This window comes from Schistocerca cancellata, chromosome 3 (assembly GCF_023864275.1).
Source record: "Schistocerca cancellata isolate TAMUIC-IGC-003103 chromosome 3, iqSchCanc2.1, whole genome shotgun sequence".
Classification (NCBI taxonomy): Eukaryota; Metazoa; Arthropoda; class Insecta; order Orthoptera; family Acrididae; genus Schistocerca; species Schistocerca cancellata.
In genome coordinates, this window is record NC_064628.1 from 10,982,340 (window position 1) to 11,001,903 (window position 19,564).

The 19,564-nt window shown below is 45.4% G+C and overlaps 1 protein-coding gene across 1 annotated transcript in view; it reads right to left on the minus strand.

Moving 5' to 3' along the window:
* Nucleotides 1–19,564, minus strand: part of LOC126176783 (uncharacterized) — a 211,760-nt gene that overhangs the window by 85,680 nt on the left and 106,516 nt on the right. The window lies entirely within an intron of this gene.

Consider the following 19,564-nt stretch of genomic DNA (forward strand, 5'->3'; position numbering starts at 1 on the left):
ACCTTATCAACAAGGTTGAGGTTACGGATATGAAAGTACCTAGGATGCTTGCAGGTACTAGTAGATGGGAACAATAGCAGGAGGGTGTCCGCAATGAGGAAATCAAAGAAAAACTGGGAATGAACTCTATAGATGTAGCAGTCAGGGCGAACAGGCTTAGATGGTGGGGTCATGTTACACGCATGGGAGAAGCAAGGTTACCCAAGAGACTCATGGATTCAGCAGTAGAGGGTAGGAGGAGTCGGGGCAGGCCGAGGAGAAGGTACCTGGATTCGGTTCAGAATGATTTTGAAGTAATAGGTTTAACATCAGAAGAGGCACCAATGTTAGCACTGAATAGGGGATCATGGAGGAACTGTATAAGGGGGGCTATGCTCCAGACTGAACGCTGAAAGGCATTAATCTGTCTTTGATGATGATGATGATGATGATGATCAAACGCATAAATAACCCTTAAATGTGATCCTTAATTACCAATATTCACCATTCCCCATAATCACCAGCCACTTGGATACATTTCTGCCAGCGATGAAGAAGTTTTCTGAAACCGTCACGGAAGAGGTATACACTCTGTTTCCGCAACCACGGCAGTCTCACAGTTCTCTCAGCGTCTTCATCAGAAGCATAATGACGTCGCCGCAGATCATCTTTCATTATCGGGAACAGATGGAAGTCACACGGTGCTAAATCTGGACTGTATGGAGGATGTCGTATGGTGGTGAGATTCAGTCTCATGAAGTTATGCTGTGGTGGCAGGTGAAACGTGTGTTTCCCTATTTTCATGCTGCAGGAAAACATTTCTCTTTTCCTTTCGGACCCTTGTTAGCCGTCGATTCGGAGTTCACAGTGTTGTGATGTAACGCTCTGAATTTATTGTTGTTCCAGGATCAGGGAAATCAACGTGGATAACACCATCTGCGTCCCAGAACACTGTGGCCATGATTTTTCCAGCTGAGGGCTCCGTCTTGAATTTCTTTTTCTGGGGCGAGTCTTTGAGTCGATATTCCATAGACCGGCGTTCCGTCTCCTGTGACAATTGAATGAAGAAAAAGACGTCACCTTCATTCTCGTAACGCGAGAGGATTTCCTGGCAAATTTCAAGTCTGTGCTCTTTCATTTCAGGAGTCAGCATCCGTGGTATCCGTCGTGCACAGATCTTCCGGTAGCCAAGCAAAGCAATAGTGAGACCCACACGTTTTTGTGAAATGCCGATTGTACTTGCAATTTCTCTCTGAGTGATTCGACGATCGTCCTGAATCAGACTGTCAACATTTTGCTTGTGAAACTCCGTGCTTGCTGTCACAAGGCGTCCAACTCTTTGTTTGTCACGCACGTCAGATCGTCCCGCCTCGACATCTTTAAACTTACTCGCCCAACGATGCACAGTACTCACATCAACACAATCACCATAAACTGCTTCCATGAATCTCCTTTAGGGGTGACACCTTCTGTTGTCAAGAATTCAATGACTGCACGTTGCATCACCGACAGTTTGCGCAGGGTTCCATACTTTACACTGTAACAACACAGCCGTTCAATGCTAAGGCTTCCCGCCAAATGGAGCTGTACAGAAGAGGCTACGGCGCAAGCCATTACCTGTCGCATACCAATGCTGCCAACTGTTGAAGAGTTACGAAGGTGGAGGCATTACTTTTCAGTCAACCCTCGTAGATCAGACAGGGTGCCCAGTTGGCCAGTACACATAATCTGGACATTGACTCATTCCATACGACAGCGCTTCCTAAGGAACGGCGACAAGTCGAGTCAGAGGTTGCAGAGTGCGGCAGGAGTCCTGCAAGACTCGGTTTTAGGTCCTGTCCTTTACACCGTATACACGAACGCCATTCCCAGACAGATCGGCGGAGACAAGGTTACTGAATAATAAGGTTGGACAGTAAGCGCTCTGCTCTGCCATTGGCTGGCCTAGTGACGTCAGCGTGGAAGCAAGCTCTCACAAGCAGACGACACGGCATGCGCGTTTACGTCAAGTTTTTGGCGGAAGATTTTGTTTATACCAGAAATGAGATGTCTAAACTGCTTTTCTGCTGCTAAAATATTACAGTTAAAACTGACGAGTTATATTCTTTCGCAGCTTATGCCTCACACATCGGTAAAATGTCAGATCACAACCACACTGACACACACTTGAAATTCGAAACCTCGGCTCAAATAAATCAGAAACTATTCATTTAATCGCATTGAAATGAATTTACTTAAGAGCTCGAAGTTGCACACACTTGTTTGTAAGAACAGCATTCCTTCTTTCTAAAGCCGCTATAGTATTCATCAAAGTAACTTTATCTGTGTCTGAAAAAAAAACTGTCATCTGTACATGTGCTCTTATTATGATGTTTCTTATTTGGTGACAGCTTTTCCAGGGTTTCCAGAGATTTCTTATGTAGTTCTCGTTTCTTATACCGTTTCGTTCTGTCTTCTGTTGCGGGTGACACACTGACAGTCGCACTACTGCACGGCAAATTGCACGAAGGAACTGCATCTGGCTTGAGCATTCTTTTTCGGGGCAAATTAAGCAATTCAGACTGTAAATCTCTTAAGTAATCTGTTTCTGCGAAATGGCGAGAACATATTCTTGCATGCGCAACATTTACGCTGTCTTTCCTACAACATTTCGACAACCATAGTTTTTGTAATGTTTCATTACGCGGGAAACTGTGATACATTACGTCAGTTCCCTTTGTGCTCCAGTTGTAGGAAAAACAGGCCTTTACAGCACAGCCTGGCATTGTAAAAATTAATTTTCTCACTCACTTGTAGATTCTCCAATAAGAATTTCTCAGGACGAACCATAAACTATAGAGCTGGCGAACACAATGTTGATTCCGCTGTCCACTATCGCTAACTATTTCAGTTCCGAATCAAATATCAATTACAGCAAAAACCGTGAACACTCCCGAATTCCGAATGTTTCCGCTGTTGACTGAGTACCTCACAAGAAAGAACTCAATCAAAATACTCCTTCGAACACAAAACAACACAAGAAAAACAATCACACACAATTCGAACTGTGTACTGTTTGGCACAGCTGCTTCCACCGTGACGTCATGCGCACAACTGAGAAAACACGTTGCTGTCTGCGCATAGCTTTCTGCGCCCCGCTGGGAGGAGAGATTGCTCACTATGCCGATGATACCGCCATGTTCAGAAGAAGTCGTCGCTCCTCGAAATACATCGCCACCTACAACGACGCCTGGATAAGATTACACAGCGACGTAACCGATGGAAGATAAAGATCAACCCCACAAAGTGCCAGGAGATCTATTTTTAACCCCCAGAATGAAGCTCTATGCTCGTCAGCCCATCATTGACGGCAGAGACTTGACTTGGAGAAACTCAGTGGTACTGGCACCTCACCACCGCAGCAAACAAGGACTGCACCCTCACCCTCTTCTGTAGGTTGTTCCCCTCCTGAAAGGTGGCGGATTAACCATTCAATGCAAACTCCTCCTCTGGTGGCAGTTCACTCTCCCGGTCATGTTATACGACTCAGAAGTGTGGTGTACGGCGTCAGACACAGCACTAACCCGACTGGAACATCTCAAAACTAAGTTTTCCGTGGCACCTCAGGCGCTGGCAGATACGTCCCCAACACACACATAAGAGACTCTTTAGGCCAACTCACAATTTAAACACTTGTTGTTGTTGTTGTGGTCTTCAGTCCTGAGACTGGTTTGATGCAGCTCTCCATGCTACTCTATCCTGTGCAAGCTTCTTCATCTCCCAGTATCTACTGCAACCTACATCCTTCTGAATCTGCTTAGTGTATTCATCTCTTGGTCTCCCTCTACGATTTTTACCCTCCACACTGCCCTCCAATGCTAAATTTGTGGTCCCTTGATGCCTCAAAACATGTCCTACCAACCGATCCCTTCTTCTAGTCAAGTTGTGCCACAAACTTCTCTTCTCCCCAATCCTATTCAATACCTCCTCATTAGTTACGTGATCTACCCATCTTATCTTCAGCATTCTTCTGTAGCACCACATTTCGAAAGCTTCTATTCTCTTCTTGTCCAAACTAGTTATCGTCCATGTTTCACTTCCATACATGGCTACACTCCATACAAATACTTTCAGAAACGACTTTCTGACACTTAAATCTATACTCGATGTTAACAAATTCCTCTTCTTGAGAAACGCTTTCCTTGCCACTGCCAGTCTACATTTTATATCCTCTCTACTTCGACCATCATCGGTTATTTTACTCCCTAAATAGCAAAACTCCTTTACTACTTTAAGTGTCTCATTTCCTAATCTAATTCCCTCAGCATCACCCGAGTTATTCAGGACAAATCCACAAAATTTTACAAAATTATTCGCCCCACATTCTCATTCAAAATTCGGGGCACGAACCACCAGGAGCTTCTCACATACGCCCAAAATTAAGGCTTACGCGCCACTTTAGTGACCAATAGCGCACACACAAAACACCAAACACAATGAAAACACACACGCAACCCCAGGCCCTCATCTTCACGAATCTCCCTACCGCATTGTGAAGTTGGACGGGCACCGCCTAGCGGTACTTCTTTAAGTATGCAAAAACAGACATAATGTCTTATGGGATAACAGCAATCAGTGATTTTATAATGTTACTTAAAATCCGTCTTGATCGCAAATTTTTATTTTTTTATTATTCATATGACCGGTTTCGGTTCATTCAGAACCATCTTCAGATCTGATATTTCAGTTACAGGAGTAACCCGTCCAAATCCAGCAACTTTCACATGCTACGTCACACTTCAGATCTGATATTTCAGTTACAGGAGTTGCTGGATTTGGACGGGTTACTCCTGTAACTGAAATATCAGATCTGAAGATGGTTCTGAATGAACCGAAACCGGTCATATGAATAATAAAAAAAAAAAAAATTGCGATCAAGACGGATTTTAAGTAACTTCTTTAAGTAGGCTATTTAGGTTTTTATGTTGGTAACGCAACGTAGTGCTCTGTACGACAATCGCTGACTGCACTGTGTGCAGTCTGTGGCAGGTTGGACTCACTGTTGGAATATTCGCTTGTGTAGTGTTGGGCAGTTGGATGTGGACAGCGCGCAGCGTTGGGCAGTTGGAGGTGATGTGGAGAGAGAGAGAGATGCCAAAGTTTTGAGAGGTTACGGTAAGCGGACGATCTGTCAGTTTAGTGATGATCAGAATAACTAAAAAAAACTGAGTACGTCGAGTTTTACTCACAAGGGAACCTCCCCATCGCACCCCCCTCAGATTTAGTTATAAGTTGGCACAGTGGATAGGCCTTGAAAAACTGAACACAGATCAATCGAGAAAACAGGAAGAAGTTGTGTGGAACTGTGAAAAAATAAGCAAAATATAAAAACTGCGTAGTCCATGGGAAAGATAGGCAACATCTAGGACACTGTGAGCTCAGGAGCGCCGTGTCCCGTGGTAACGTGAGCAGCAGCGGAACGAGAGGTCCTTGGTTCAAATCTTCCATCGAGTGAAAAGTTTAACTTTTTATTTCCAGTTTATGTGACAAACTCTTATGTTTTCATCACTTTTTGGGAGTGATTATCACATCCACAAGAAAAACTAAATCGGGCAAGGTAGAAGAATCTTTTTACCCATTCGCAAAGTGTACAAGTTAGGTGGGTCGACAACATATTCCTGTCATGTGACGCACATGCCGTCACCAGTGTCGTATAGAATATATCAGATGTGTTTTCCTGTGGAGGAATCGGTTGACCTATGACCTTGCGATCAAATGTTTTCGGTTCCCATTGGAGAGGCACGTCCTTTCGTCTACTAATCGCACGGTTTTGCGGTGCGGTCGCAAAACACGGACACTAAACTTATTACAGTGAACAGAGGCGTCAATGAACGAACGGACAGATCATAACTTTGCGAAAATAAAGAAAGTAAAATTTTCAATCGAAGGAAGTCTTGAACCAAAGACCTTTCGTTCTGCAGCTGCTCACGCTACCACGGGACCACGGCGCTCCTGAGCTCACCGTCTCGTTGATGTTGCCTATCTTGCCCATGGACTACTCAGTTTGTATATTTTGCTTACTTTTTCGCAGTTCCCCACAACTTCTTCCTGTTTTCTGAACTGATCTGTGTTCAGTTCTTCAAGGCCTATCCACTGCGTCAACTTATAACTAAATCTGAGAGGGGTGCGATGGGGAGGTTCCCTTGTCAGATGTTTCTGTATCAAACAACGTAAGAGTTTTTCCAGCACTGTCATTCTTAATTTTTCAAAGAGGACGTTTTACTTCATACACAACATAAACAACCGTAGCCTCCGAGCTTCGATGACAAATACGGGAACGTCATAAAACGCTTCGTATCTATGATAGAATTCATAAATCGTAGTGGTTGGCGAGTGGCGGTGTTCAGTACTCTCGGTAACCTGTCACTAGGAAGTCTCCAATCGGTGGGAGATCTAAAGAACGTGCTGGCAAGGGCACCAGTAGGCGAACACCCTCTGTATCGATGTGGGTCGGGACAGCGCGGGCTACGTGCGACTTGGTGGATGATAGGAGCAGCCACGGGTGTAACAGAGACCAGGCAGATCGCGTGTGCTGACGAGAAGGCACCGTTCACAGTTGCGGAGGGCAGTTTTAAAAAACTCTCATGAAACCAGCAGAAGGAGTCACTCGTGACTTGCAAAGTTCTCTTATCAGCAGTTCAGCTGGCGCAGTGACTGGGTGTAGGATGTTAAAAGGAATGGGATGCAGCCAGTGGGCGAGCAGCTCCCCATAAAGGTCGGGACGCACACATCCGGGCCGTGTCAGGGCCGAGCGTCGGACGAGTGACGGCCGTGCTGCGGTCCGTTCCTGCAGGGGCCACGCATGGCCGGGGCACGTCCGTGTCTCTGTTGTTCCTTGTAGCGACTCGGACGCGGTGATCTGTGTTTCTGTTTGTGAAAGCTGTAGAGCATGTTCACTAATTTTCATAATAGTGAATTAGGACTTGTAGCACTTTCTTTAGACGAAGAGGAAAAAGAACGAAGGCAAACAAGAAAAAGAAAATTATGGATCCACAGTGCCTGGAAAACAAGACCAGTACAGGGAGAGTTTCGAACATTATTTTCTCATCTCATCTTTAGATGGACAGCACGCAACAATACAGGCTCCAAACAACTCAGGAAGTCTCTATTGGAATTACAAGAAAACATATTTCATTGTGCTTCTTGCTCTGGTTGACCCATGTTATAATTTTATTGCAATAGACGTGGGAGCGTAGGGAAAAAACTCTGATGGAGGCATTCTAGTAAATTCAAACCTTGGAAAGTCATTGGAAAACAATATTCTTAGCGTCCCAAAGAGTAAAACTTTGCCCGGAACTGATGTTGAACTTCCAATGGTAATTGTAGGCGATGAAGCTTTTCCTCTCAAAACATAATTGATGCGACCATATCCTCGCAGGAACTTAACAAATGATAAGGCTATATTTAATTATCGTTTGACTCGGGCAAGAAGAATATCCTAAAGTGCATTCGGTATATTGCAACAGAAATTTCGATTATTTAGAAGAATCCTTCAAGGAGATCCTAATAACCCTACAATGATTGTGACGGTTGCGTGTGTCCTGTACAACTTTATTCGAAAAATGGAAGGTTATAGGGTGCCCGAACAGAGGATGGATCAAAAGGAAACTGCTGAGGGATCCGGAAGATCATAAAATCTTCGAAACCTACCTCGAATTCGTGGGAGATCAACAGATGCTGCATTTGCTGTACGAGAACAAGTCAAAAAATTCCTGAATTCTCCACAAGGGACTGTGGAATGGCAAGAACATGTCGCCTTGGCAATATAACGATGACATAAACCAAACATCTGTTTGTAAAATAAAAAGTAAATAAATATCTTTCGGGTATTAAAACTTGTATAGTTTTTATCTTACCTTTGGCTTGTAGATCTGTTGCAATTGTCTTCCAAACTCTGTCTTTGTACTCGATATTCCTGTAGTTTTCACTTCCCTGATCGTAAAGAACAGGAAAGTTACGAACTTCTTTTATTAGTCGTTCCACATCCGTGTTTTGTACGCAGAACAGTCTTGCGCAGTTGCACAGCTCACGAGACAGTTCTACCGTCAGACCGTGTCCGTCACGTGAGAAATTAAACTCGGCGATTCCCGCCCGGCCCGGCCCCGGCCCGTGGACGTTCCCCGTGCACGGCCCGGTCAAGTGGGGCCCGCTACATTTGTTTTAATGTTGTATTTCGTTGTCCGGGTGACGGCCGATACTCGGACGTGTCTCGGCACGGACATGTGTGTCCCGACCTTAAGCCAGACACTTATGTGGTCAACGCTAAACGACGCGTGGCGTGGTGTAAAGGGAGAAGCCACTGGACACTGGATGACCGGAAACGAGTGATGTGGAGTGACGAATCACGCTACACCCTGTGAGAATCCAGTGGAAGTGTCTGGGTTTGACGAATGGCTAGAGAATGTTACCTGCAATCATGAGTAGGGACAACAGTCAAGTACCCAGGGGGTGGTGTTACAGCATGGAAGGTTTTTTCATGGTTGGGGTATGGTTCCATTATTGCCCTTAAGAAAACGCAAAGTGCGGAAGGATGTGCACTAGAGATGGGCAAACTGAAACACATAACTGTTTCGAAACAAATGAAACAATACAATGTAATGTTTCGAAACGCTCTTTCGAAACAGTGAAACAATTTGTGTTTTGTAATAGTACTGGAGGCGGGAACAAACTGCAGAAACAACGGATACGCTACTGGGATTCCCAAATTTCGTTAGTATGGATAATATATACCCGGCCTGCTAATATTCATGCACACATTGTGGAGAATAGGCACATTGACTATAGACTCATGAATAAAGCCACATAAATCGAAAAAATAACGAAATATAAGAGAAAAAATTTTTGTCCCTCAAGGTGTTTCAAATCATTACTATAAATCCACCATGCTTCCCAGTCCTTCCCGTTCGCCATTACATCATCAATGATCCGTCAATCACATTGCTTGAAAGTACATCCAATTTATGTATATGTCTAAAAACTGCCACTCTACGCCTTTTCTAATTCAAAATGTTGTAGGTTTACTTGAGTTTTTTTAATGTAATTACTGTACATGAACAGAGAAGCAAATTTTATAGGAGATGTGTAATTTAAATGAATGTTTTTCACACTTTCATTATTTTGAATGCGAATAGTGTGCTTTATTTTATTGTTTGTTAGTGTTTATAAAGCATATATTACGCCATTTCGGAACAGAGCAGTCAATTAGAAACGAAACTTTATTTTCGGAGATCTTAAGCATCATGCTGTTGTGTGTGAAAAAGATTTCGACACTCTTGAAAGAGTTTGATGAAGTAGTATGTTAAACGTATTTCCGTATCTGTGCCGTGCCCGAATCTCGTCCGAGACAAAGTGAAATGAAGCATCACTGTTTCGATACAGTTAGTCCGTCCAAGCACAAGTGGACTGAAACAGCGTTATTTTGAAACAACGATACAGTTTCTGTGGCTGGCTCGAGATCGAATCTGTTCCCGTTATCCGACACAGTGCGGATTGAAACACCACTGTTTCGAAACAGTGAAACAGTTCCGCGTATCGATACACTGTATCGAAACATAGAAACCGTGGCCAAGTCTAATGTGCACACATTTTGCAGCACTGTGTACAACATACTGTAGACCAGTAGTTTCCAGCAGGTGGTCCGCGAGCTATGCCACAGGGGTCCGCAAGGTGCTAGAAAAAAAATGTATTAAATATATTTCGTATGATAATAGATTTTTTTTGTTTTGGCCGCTTCCTGCATGAGCAATACTTTAGCGAACGCTGACTTCTGCGTCTAGTGTCTTCCTAGAGCCAACTGACACTAGCACACTCTAGCGCAAAACTAGAACTAGGTAGAGGCAAATAGTTCTGCTGTATGTCGTTAGACAGCGCGCGCTGCCTCTTTGCAGCTGACAACTGACAGTCACTTTACACGGAAACTCGCATTTCAGACAACAATCGGTCATTGTTCATTTATTGCCAGTGCTTTCACAGACCATGTTGTTTACACATTCAATATTCTATATTAAAATAGTAGTGTTTGTAAAGCGTTGTTTTCCGCGGAAGCTGCAGTTTGCGTAGTTAAAAATGGACCGTTGGTTGAAAAGTGGGCCGGCCGAAGTGGCCGTGCGGTTAAAGGCGCTGCAGTCTGGAACCGCAAGACCGCTACGGTCGCAGGTTCGAATCCTGCCTCGGGCATGGATGTTTGTGATGTCCTTAGGGTAGTTAGGTTTAACTAGTTTTAAGTTCTAGGGGACTAATGACCTCAGCAGTTGAGTCCCATAGTGCTCAGAGCCATTTGAACCATTTTTGTTGAAAAGTGGTTCGTTAAAACGAGAAAGGCCTAGAGATGAAGAGGAAGATTATACGAAACACCCAGATCTGAAGACAAAGATTTTGAGCAATAATCAAAAATTTAACAATAACAATGATGGCTAAATTGAAAAAGGTTTAAGCTCAAAAATTTTTCAATAATGAATATGTCAATATTTTTCTCTAAGTACCAAAAATAGAAAACGTATTTGGCTTTTTTAGGTATTTGATACTGTGATATGACAAGATACAAATCATGCTCGATGAGGGGGTCCTCGAGAAAATTTTGTAAGGAACCCGTGCTGTAGAGGAACAGTTCGGAGATTGTTTGCATCAGCATGACAATGCACCCAGTCATAAAGCAGCGTTTGTGAAGCACTCGTCAGTGGACGATAACATTCCTGAACTTGAACTGCCTGCCTAACATCCCCACCTGAAACCAGTGGAACAACTTTAGGATGAGTTAGGCCACTGACTTCGTTCCAGACCCCAGCGCCCGACATCATTACTTTCTCTGGTCTAGGCTCTTGAGGAAGAATGGGCTGGCATTCCTCCACGGACATAAGAAATCTCACTGAAAGTGTCCCCAGCGTAGTGCAAGCCGCCATGAGGAAGAAGGGCGGCACGCGCCCATATACACTGAAGAGCCAAAGAAACTGGTGCACCTGTCTAATATCATTAGAGCCCCACGAGGACGCAAAAGTGCCGCAACACGACGTGGCATGTACTCGACTAATGTCTGGAGTGGTGCCGGAGGGAACTGGCACCATGAATCCTGCAGTGCTGTCCATAAATCCGTAAGAGTACGAGGGGGTGGACATCTCTTTTGAACAGCAAGCTGCAAGGCCTCCCAGATATGCCCAGTAATGTTCATGTCTGCGGAGCCTGGTGGCCAGCGGAAGTGTTTAAACTCAGAAGGGTGTTCCTGGAGCCACTCTGTAGCAATTCTGGACGTGTAGAGCGTCGCATGTCTTGCTGGGATTGCCCAAGTCCGTCGGAATGCACAATGGATATGAATGGATGCAGATGATCAGACAGGATATTTACGTATGTGTCACCTGTCGTTGTTGTTGTTGTGGTCTTCAGTCCTGAGACTGGTTTGATGCAGCTCTCCATGCTGCTCTATCCTGTGCAAGCTGCTTCATCTCCTAGTACCTACTGCAACCTACATCCTTCTGAATCTGCTTAGTGTATTCATCTCTCGGTCTCCCCCTACGATTTTTACCCTCCACGCTGCCCTCCAATACTAAATTGGTGATCCCTTGATGCCTCAGAACATGTCCTACCAACCGATCCCTTCTTCTGGTCAAGTTGTGCCACAAACTTCTCTTCTCCCCAATCCTATTCAATAATTCCTCATTAGTTATGTGATCTACCCATCTAATCTTCAGCATTCTTCTGTAGCACCACATTTCGAAAGCTTCTATTCTCTTCTTGTCCAAACTATTTACCGTCCATGTTTCACTTCCATACACGGCTACACTCCATACAAATACTTTCAGAAATGACTTTCTGACACTTAAATCTATACTCGATGTTAACACATTTCTCTTCTTCACAAACGCTTTCCTTGCCATTGCCAGTCTACATTTTATATCCTCTCTACTTCGACCATCATCAGTTATTTTGCTCCCCAAATAGCAAAACTCCTTTACAACTTTAAGTGTCTCATTTCCTAGTCTAATTCCCTCAGCATCACCCGACTTAATTCGACTACATTCCATTATCCTCGTTTTGCTTTTGTTGATGTTCATCTTATGTCCTCCTTTCAAGACACTGTCCATTCCGTTCAACTGCTCTTCCAAGTCCTTTGCTGTCTCTGACAGAATTACAATGTCATCGGCGAACCTCAACGTTTTTATTTCTTCTCCATGGATTTTAATACCTACTCCGAATTTTTCTTTTGTTTCCTTTACTGCTTGCTCAATATACAGATTGAATAACATCGGGGAGAGGCTACAACCCTGTCTTACTCCCTTCCCAACCACTGCTTCCCTTTCATGTCCCTCGACTCTTATAACTGCCATCCGGTTTCTGTACAAATTGTAAATAGCCTTTCGCTCCCTGTATTTTACCCCTGCCACCTTTAGAATTTGAAAGAGAGTAATCCAGTCAACATTGTCAAAAGCTTTCTCTAAGTCTACAAATGCTAGAAACGTAGGTTTTCCTTTCCTGTCGTATCTAGTCATATCAGGGGTCCCATAACACTCCAACTGCGCACGCCCCACACCATTACAGAGCCTCCACCACCTTGAACAGTCCCCTGCTGACCTGCTGCGTCCATGGATTCATGAGGTTCTGAAGTTGTCTTCATACCCATACACGTCCATCCGCTCGGTACAGTTTCAAACGACACTCGTCCGACCAGGTAATTGTTGATGGCACAGCATTGCAATCTGCAGCAGTTTGCGGAAGGGTTGCACTTCTGTCACGTTGAACGGTTCTCTTCAGTCGTTGTTGGTCCCGTTCTTGAAGCATCTTTTCCCGGCCGCAGTGATGTCGGAGATGTGATGTTATACCGAATTCCTGATATTCACAGTACACTCGTGAAATGGTCGTACGGAAAAATCCCCACTTCATCGCTACCTCGCAGATGCTTTGTCCCATCGCTCTTGTGCCGATTATAACACCACGTTCCAACTGACTTAATTCTTGATAACCTGCCATTGTAGCAGCAGTAACCGATCTAACAACTGTGTTGTCTTATATGGACGCTGCCGACCGCAGCGCCGTATTGTGCCTGTTTACATATATCTCTGTATTTGAATACGCATGCCTATACTACACTCCTGGAAATTGAAATAAGAACACCGTGAATTCACTGTCCCAGGAAGGGGAAACTTTATTGACACATTCCTGGGGTCAGATACATCACATGATCACACTGACAGAACCACAGGCACATAGACACAGGCAACAGAGCATGCACAATGTCGGCACTAGTACAGTGTATATCCACCTTTCGCAGCAATGCAAGCTGCTATTCTCCCATGCAGACGATCGTAGAGATGCTGGATGTAGTCCTGTGGAACGGCTTGCCATGCCATTTCCACCTGGCGCCTCAGTTGGACCAGCGTTCGTGCTGGACGTGCAGACCGCGTGAGACGACGCTTCATCCAGTCCCAAATATGCTCAATGGGGGACAGATCCGGAGATCTTGCTGGCCAGGGTAGTTGACTTACACCTTCTAGAGCACGTTGGGTGGCACGGGATACATGCGGACGTGCATTGTCCTGTTGGAACAGCAAGTTCCCTTGCCGGTCTAGGAATGGTAAAACGATGGGTTCGATGACGGTTTGGATGTACCGTGCACTATTCAGTGTCCCCTCGACGATCACCAGTGGTGTACGGCCAGTGTAGGAGATCGCTCCCCACACCATGATGCCGGGTGTTGGCCCTGTGTGCCTCGGTCGTATGCAGTCCTGATTGTGGCGCTCACCTGCACGGCGCCAAACACGCATACGACCATCATTGGCACCAAGGCAGAAGCGACTCTCATCGCTGAAGACGACACGTCTCCATTCGTCCCTCCATTCACGCCTGTCGCGACACCACTGGAGGCGGGCTGCACGATGTTGGGGCGTGAGCGGAAGACGGCCTAACGGTTTGCGGGACCGTAGCCCAGCTTCATGGAGACGGTTGCGAATGGTCCTCGCCGATACCCCAGGAGCAACAGTGTCCCTAATTTGCTGGGAAGTGACGGTGCGGTCCCCTACGGCACTGCGTAGGATCCTACGGTCTTGGCGTGCATCCGTGCGTCGCTGCGGTCCGGTCCCAGGTCGACGGGCACGTGCACCTTCCGCCGACCACTGGCGACAACATCGATGTACTGTGGAGACCTCACGCCCCACGTGTTGAGCAATTCGGCGGTACGTCCACCCGGCCTCCCGCATGCCCACTATACGCCCTCGCTCAAAGTCCGTCAACTGCACATACGGTTCACGTCCACGCTGTCAGGGAATGCTACCAGTGTTAAAGACTGCGATGGAGCTCCGTATGCCACGGCAAACTGGCTGACACTGACGGCGGCGGTGCACAAATGCTGCGCAGCTAGCGCCATTCGACGGCCAACACCGCGGTTCCTGGTGTGTCCGCTGTGCCGTGCGTGTGATCATTGCTTGTACAGCCCTCTCGCAGTGTCCGGAGCAAGTATGGTGGGTCTGACACACCGGTGTCAATGTGTTCTTTTTTCCATTTCCAGGAGTGTAGTTTCTTTGTCACTTCAGTGTAAATGCCCATTAATATGTATCCGTATGGGTGGCAGGGGTAAAATACAGGGAGCGAAAGGCTATTTACAATTTGTACAGAAACCAGATGGCAGTTATAAGAGTCGAGGGGCATGAAAGGGAAGCAGCGGTTGGGAAGGGAGTGAGACAGGGTTGTAGCCTGTCCCCAATGTTATTCAATCTGTATATTGAGCAAGCAGTAAAGGTAACAAAAGAAAAATTCGGAGTAGGTATTGAAATCCATGGAGAAGGAATAAAAACCTTGACATTGTAATTCTGTCAGAGACAGCAATGGACTTCGAAGAGAAGTTGAACGGAATGGACAGTGTCTTGAAAGGAGGATATAAGATGAACGTCTACAAAAGCAAAACGAGGATAACGGAATCTAGTCGAATTAAGTCGGGTGATGCTGAGGGAATTAGATTAGGAAATGAGACACTTAAAGTTGTAAAGGAGTTTTGCTATTTGGGGAGCAAAAAACTGATGATGGTTGAAGTAGAGAGGATATAAAATGTAGACTGCCAATGGCAAGGAAAGCGTTTCTGAAGAAGATAAATTTGTTAACATCGAGTATAGATTTAAGTGTCAGGAAGCCGTTTGTGAAAGTATTTGTATGGGGTGTAGCCATGTATCGAAGTGAAATATGGACGATAAATAGTATAGGCAATAAGAGAAGCTTTCGAAATGTGGTGCTACAGAAGAATGCTGAAGATTAGATGGGTAGATCATATAACTAATGAGGAGGTATTGAATAGAATTGGGGAGAAGAGGAGTTTGTGGCACAACTTGACAAGAAGAAGGGACCGGTTGGTAGGGCATGTTCTGAGGCATCAAGGGATCACAAATTTAACACTGGAGGGCAGCGTGGAGGGTAAAAATCGTAGAGGGAGACCAAGAGATGAATACACTGAGCAGATTCAGAAGGATGTAGGTTTGCAGTAAGTACTGGGAGATGAAGAAGCTTGCCCAGGTTAGAGTAGCATGGAGAGCTGCATCAAACCAGTCTCAGGACTGAAGACCACAACAACAACAACAACAACAACATGTATCCGGATACCTTTCATTAGTGTAGAGTGGTTCACATATATTCTATTAAAACGTAATTCTTCTTCGTTTTCCCAGTTTAAGAAAATGAAAATTTGATCTAGGACTGCTGCGAATAGTTTTGGCCATACGGAGTCTCCTTGCCCGCCTCCTCTCTGAAATCCGAGTTTTTCCCTACTGTGATGAAATCTAATGCAAGTTGTAGCACTGACGATTAAGTACATTCTTCGGATATCAACATATGTAGATTGTATGCTATATTTCTCAAAGGCTGGCAGTACAGATTTTGTTGAAACTGACTCAAAACAGTTCTCAGAACGTTTGAGTTGCATTCAAAATGGCAGTTCATAGTCATTGTTTCGTGATGTTGTTTCGTTCATGCCTTATAAATGATCGCCAGTGCTATATGCACTTCTGAGGCGGGCTTTTTAGTTTACTTGATTAAAATTTAAGCTTAATGATTTCCCTACGCAATTGGTAATAATATTTGTGAATACTAATGACAGATTAATATGTCCGAAGATATTTTTTTCTCATTTGCCTCGTGATAGCAAATAATTTACAACGTTGTTATAATTGGGGGGATCTGTCTGCTTCCGCAAACTTCCTGTAAATAATTTTGCAAATTACAAGTGTATAAGATTTTTCTCAAACTTTAATCATTTATACTAAAACACAGTTATCTCCAGGAGCCTTCTTTTTCGTCATACTTCGACTGGATTTATGTACCTCATTTGACCTTCCTTCAGAATCAATCCGGATGAAATTATCGTCACTTTGTGTATGGTCTCTTTGTTCACAAGGGACCTTGTGGAAGATACATTACAGTTATCAGACCACTTCCCTCTCGAAGCTATCACACTGTTTCACCATACTTTGACGACCACCTGCTTGTTGCGTAGTGATAAATTTTATGAAACGACTGATTGAATAGTGATGGCCTCCCCACTGTCTCCGGCAGTGGCTAATTTCATTTTGAAGCATTTCGAAAAACACGCCTTAAATTCAGCTCCTCTTCTTCCATCTTACTCCTTTCGCTACGTTCAAGAAACATTCCTTATCTTCCCTCTTGGAATCGAAGCCCATCATCCGTTCTTCGATCGTATGAATAACATGCACCCTAGTATCAACTTCACCTCTTACCGAAAGTGAGCACATATTGACGTAAACGTACAGCTCAGTGCAGAAAGCTTTCTTATCCAGCGCAAAAGAAGCTGTTTTAAACGAGCTGATAAACAGATCTGAACCTCTTACCGGGAGCGAGCACGTATTGACTGACACATCTCAGTGCAGAAAGCTTTCTTATCCAGCGCAAAAGAAGCTGTTTTAAACAAGCTGATAAACAGAGCTGAGCCTCTTACCGGGAGCGAGCACATGCAGACTGGCGTACATCTCGGCGTAGCAAACTTTCTTAACCAACGCAAAAGTAGGCAGTTTTTAACACGATGATAAACAGAGCTGAAAATATTTATGACAGGGAACACCTAGAGCCTGAGATAGGTTCCCGAGAAACGCATTCCGGGAGAACGTCTATAGCGATCGGAAGATTAACTTAGCTATCTCTAAAAAACTAAAACTCAGAGATAATGATCAGAGTGTGATCAGCCCGTAGCATTCCTTCCTTTCTTAGAGGCTACAACAAATGAAACAGGTGGAGTCCTGGGCAGATATTGTATTCAGTTTATTTTACGACCACCCATGAAAACTAAAGAGATGCTGACCCCAGAAGAGACAGCATTGGTCTTGGTGTACCTGAAATTTATGAAATACACTCCTGGAAATTGAAATAAGAACACCGTGAATTCATTGTCCCAGGAAGGGGAAACTTTATTGACACATTCCTGGGGTCAGATACATCACATGATCACACTGACAGAACCACAGGCACATAGACACAGGCAACAGAGCATGCACAATGTCGGCACTAGTACAGTGTATATCCACCTTTCGCAGCAATGCAGGCTGCTATTCTCCCATGGAGACGATCGTAGAGATGCTGGCCGTAGTCCTGTGGAACGGCTTGCCATGCCATTTCCACCTGGCGCCTCAGTTGGACCAGCGTTCGTGCTGGACGTGCAGACCGCGTGAGACGACGCTTCATCCAGTCCCAAACATGCTCAATGGGGGACGGATCCGGAGATCTTGCTGGCCAGGGTAGTTGACTTACACCTTCTAGAGCACGTTGGGTGGCACGGGATACATGCGGACGTGCATTGTCCTGTTGGAACAGTAAGTTCCCTTGCCGGTCTAGGAATGGTAGAACGATGGGTTCGATGACGGTTTGGATGTACCGTGCACTATTCAGTGTCCCCTCGACGATCACCAGTGGTGTACGGCCAGTGTAGGAGATCGCTCCCCACACCATGATGCCGGGTGTTGGCCCTGTGTGCCTCAGTCGTATGCAGTCCTGATTGTGGCGCTCACCTGCACGGCGCCAAACACGCATACGACCATCATTGGCACCAAGGCAGAAGCGACTCTCATCGCTGAAGACGACACGTCTCCATTCGTCCCTCCATTCACGCCTGTCGCGATACCACTGGAGGCGGGCTGCACGATGTTGGGGCGTGAGCGGAAGACGGCCTAACGGTGTGCGGGACCGTAGCCCAGCTTCATGGAGACGGTTGCGAATGGTCCTCGCCGATACCCCAGGAGCAACAGTGTCCCTAATTTGCTGGGAAGTGGCGGTGCGGTCCCCTACGGCACTGCGTAGGATCCTACGCTCTTGACGTGCATCCGTGCGTCGCTGCGGTCCGGTCCCAGGTCGACGGGCACGTGCACCTTCCGCCGACCACTGGCGACAACATCGATGTACTGTGGAGACCTCACGCCCCACGTGTTGAGCAATTCGGCGGTACGTCCACCCGGCCTCCCGCATGCCCACTATACGCCCACGCTCAAAGTCCGTCAACTGCACATACGGTTCACGTCCACGCTGTCGCGGCATGCTACCAGTGTTAAAGACTGCGATGGAGCTCCGTATGCCACGGCAAACTGGCTGACACTGACGGCGGCGGTGCACAAATGCTGCGCAGCTAGCGCCATTCGACGGCCAACACCGCGGTTCCTGGTGTGTCCGCTGTGCCGTGCGTGTGATCATTGCTTGTACAGCCCTCTCGCAGTGTCCGGAGCAAGTATGGTGGGTCTGACACACCGGTGTCAATGTGTTCTTTTTTCCATTTCCAGGAGTGTAGGTTGTAAGTATGGTAGCAGTTACTTTGGTCAGTCAATACGAACGCCCTCAGAATGCTAACCGCACTGAATATTGCGATTTCGACAAATCTGCTGCTCCCAAAAACAGTCTCATGAAGAAACACACGATTACGTTTGATAAAACGGAAATATCATTCGTGTTTGTCTACTGGGAGTATGTCATCAAATACGTTGTTGTAATCAGTATGTGTAACAACACCTTTAACTGATACAGTTTCCACACCCCTACTGGGGCAAGGAAACGCTAAGCAGAAAGACAACAGAGAAATGTGCTGAGTCACCCACGAGCTATCGAAATCAGCATCGCTGCCAGTGTTCATCAGTCACAGACACTGACATAATCTGTGGTAGCAGATGGTAGTATGGAAGTTCTGTGACTTCATGACGTCTCCATGACAGAATTCGGCAAGGGCTGACACTCATTTCACAAGACTGTCTGCAAACGTGACGTCGTTTTGACGTCTCGCGTAGTATCGACGACCGTAGGAACTGCTGTCTACTTTCGTTAGCGTTCGATACAAAAAGCTCACAAGAATTTATGCAAGCGTATCGGAGATTTATAAAAAACACGTAGTTCTTGGTACGTTTTAGACTGATATTTTTATAATTAAATGTCACATTTTGATTTATCGACGGTTAATGCTTTCGTATAAGAGTACTCTCTCAGGATAGAGTTGTTATCGTCCATAATTTACAAATTAACCATAAAACACACTTGTATTATAACTTGCAGCCATATATGCTTTCACCAATCAAATTTTGGATGATCTGAA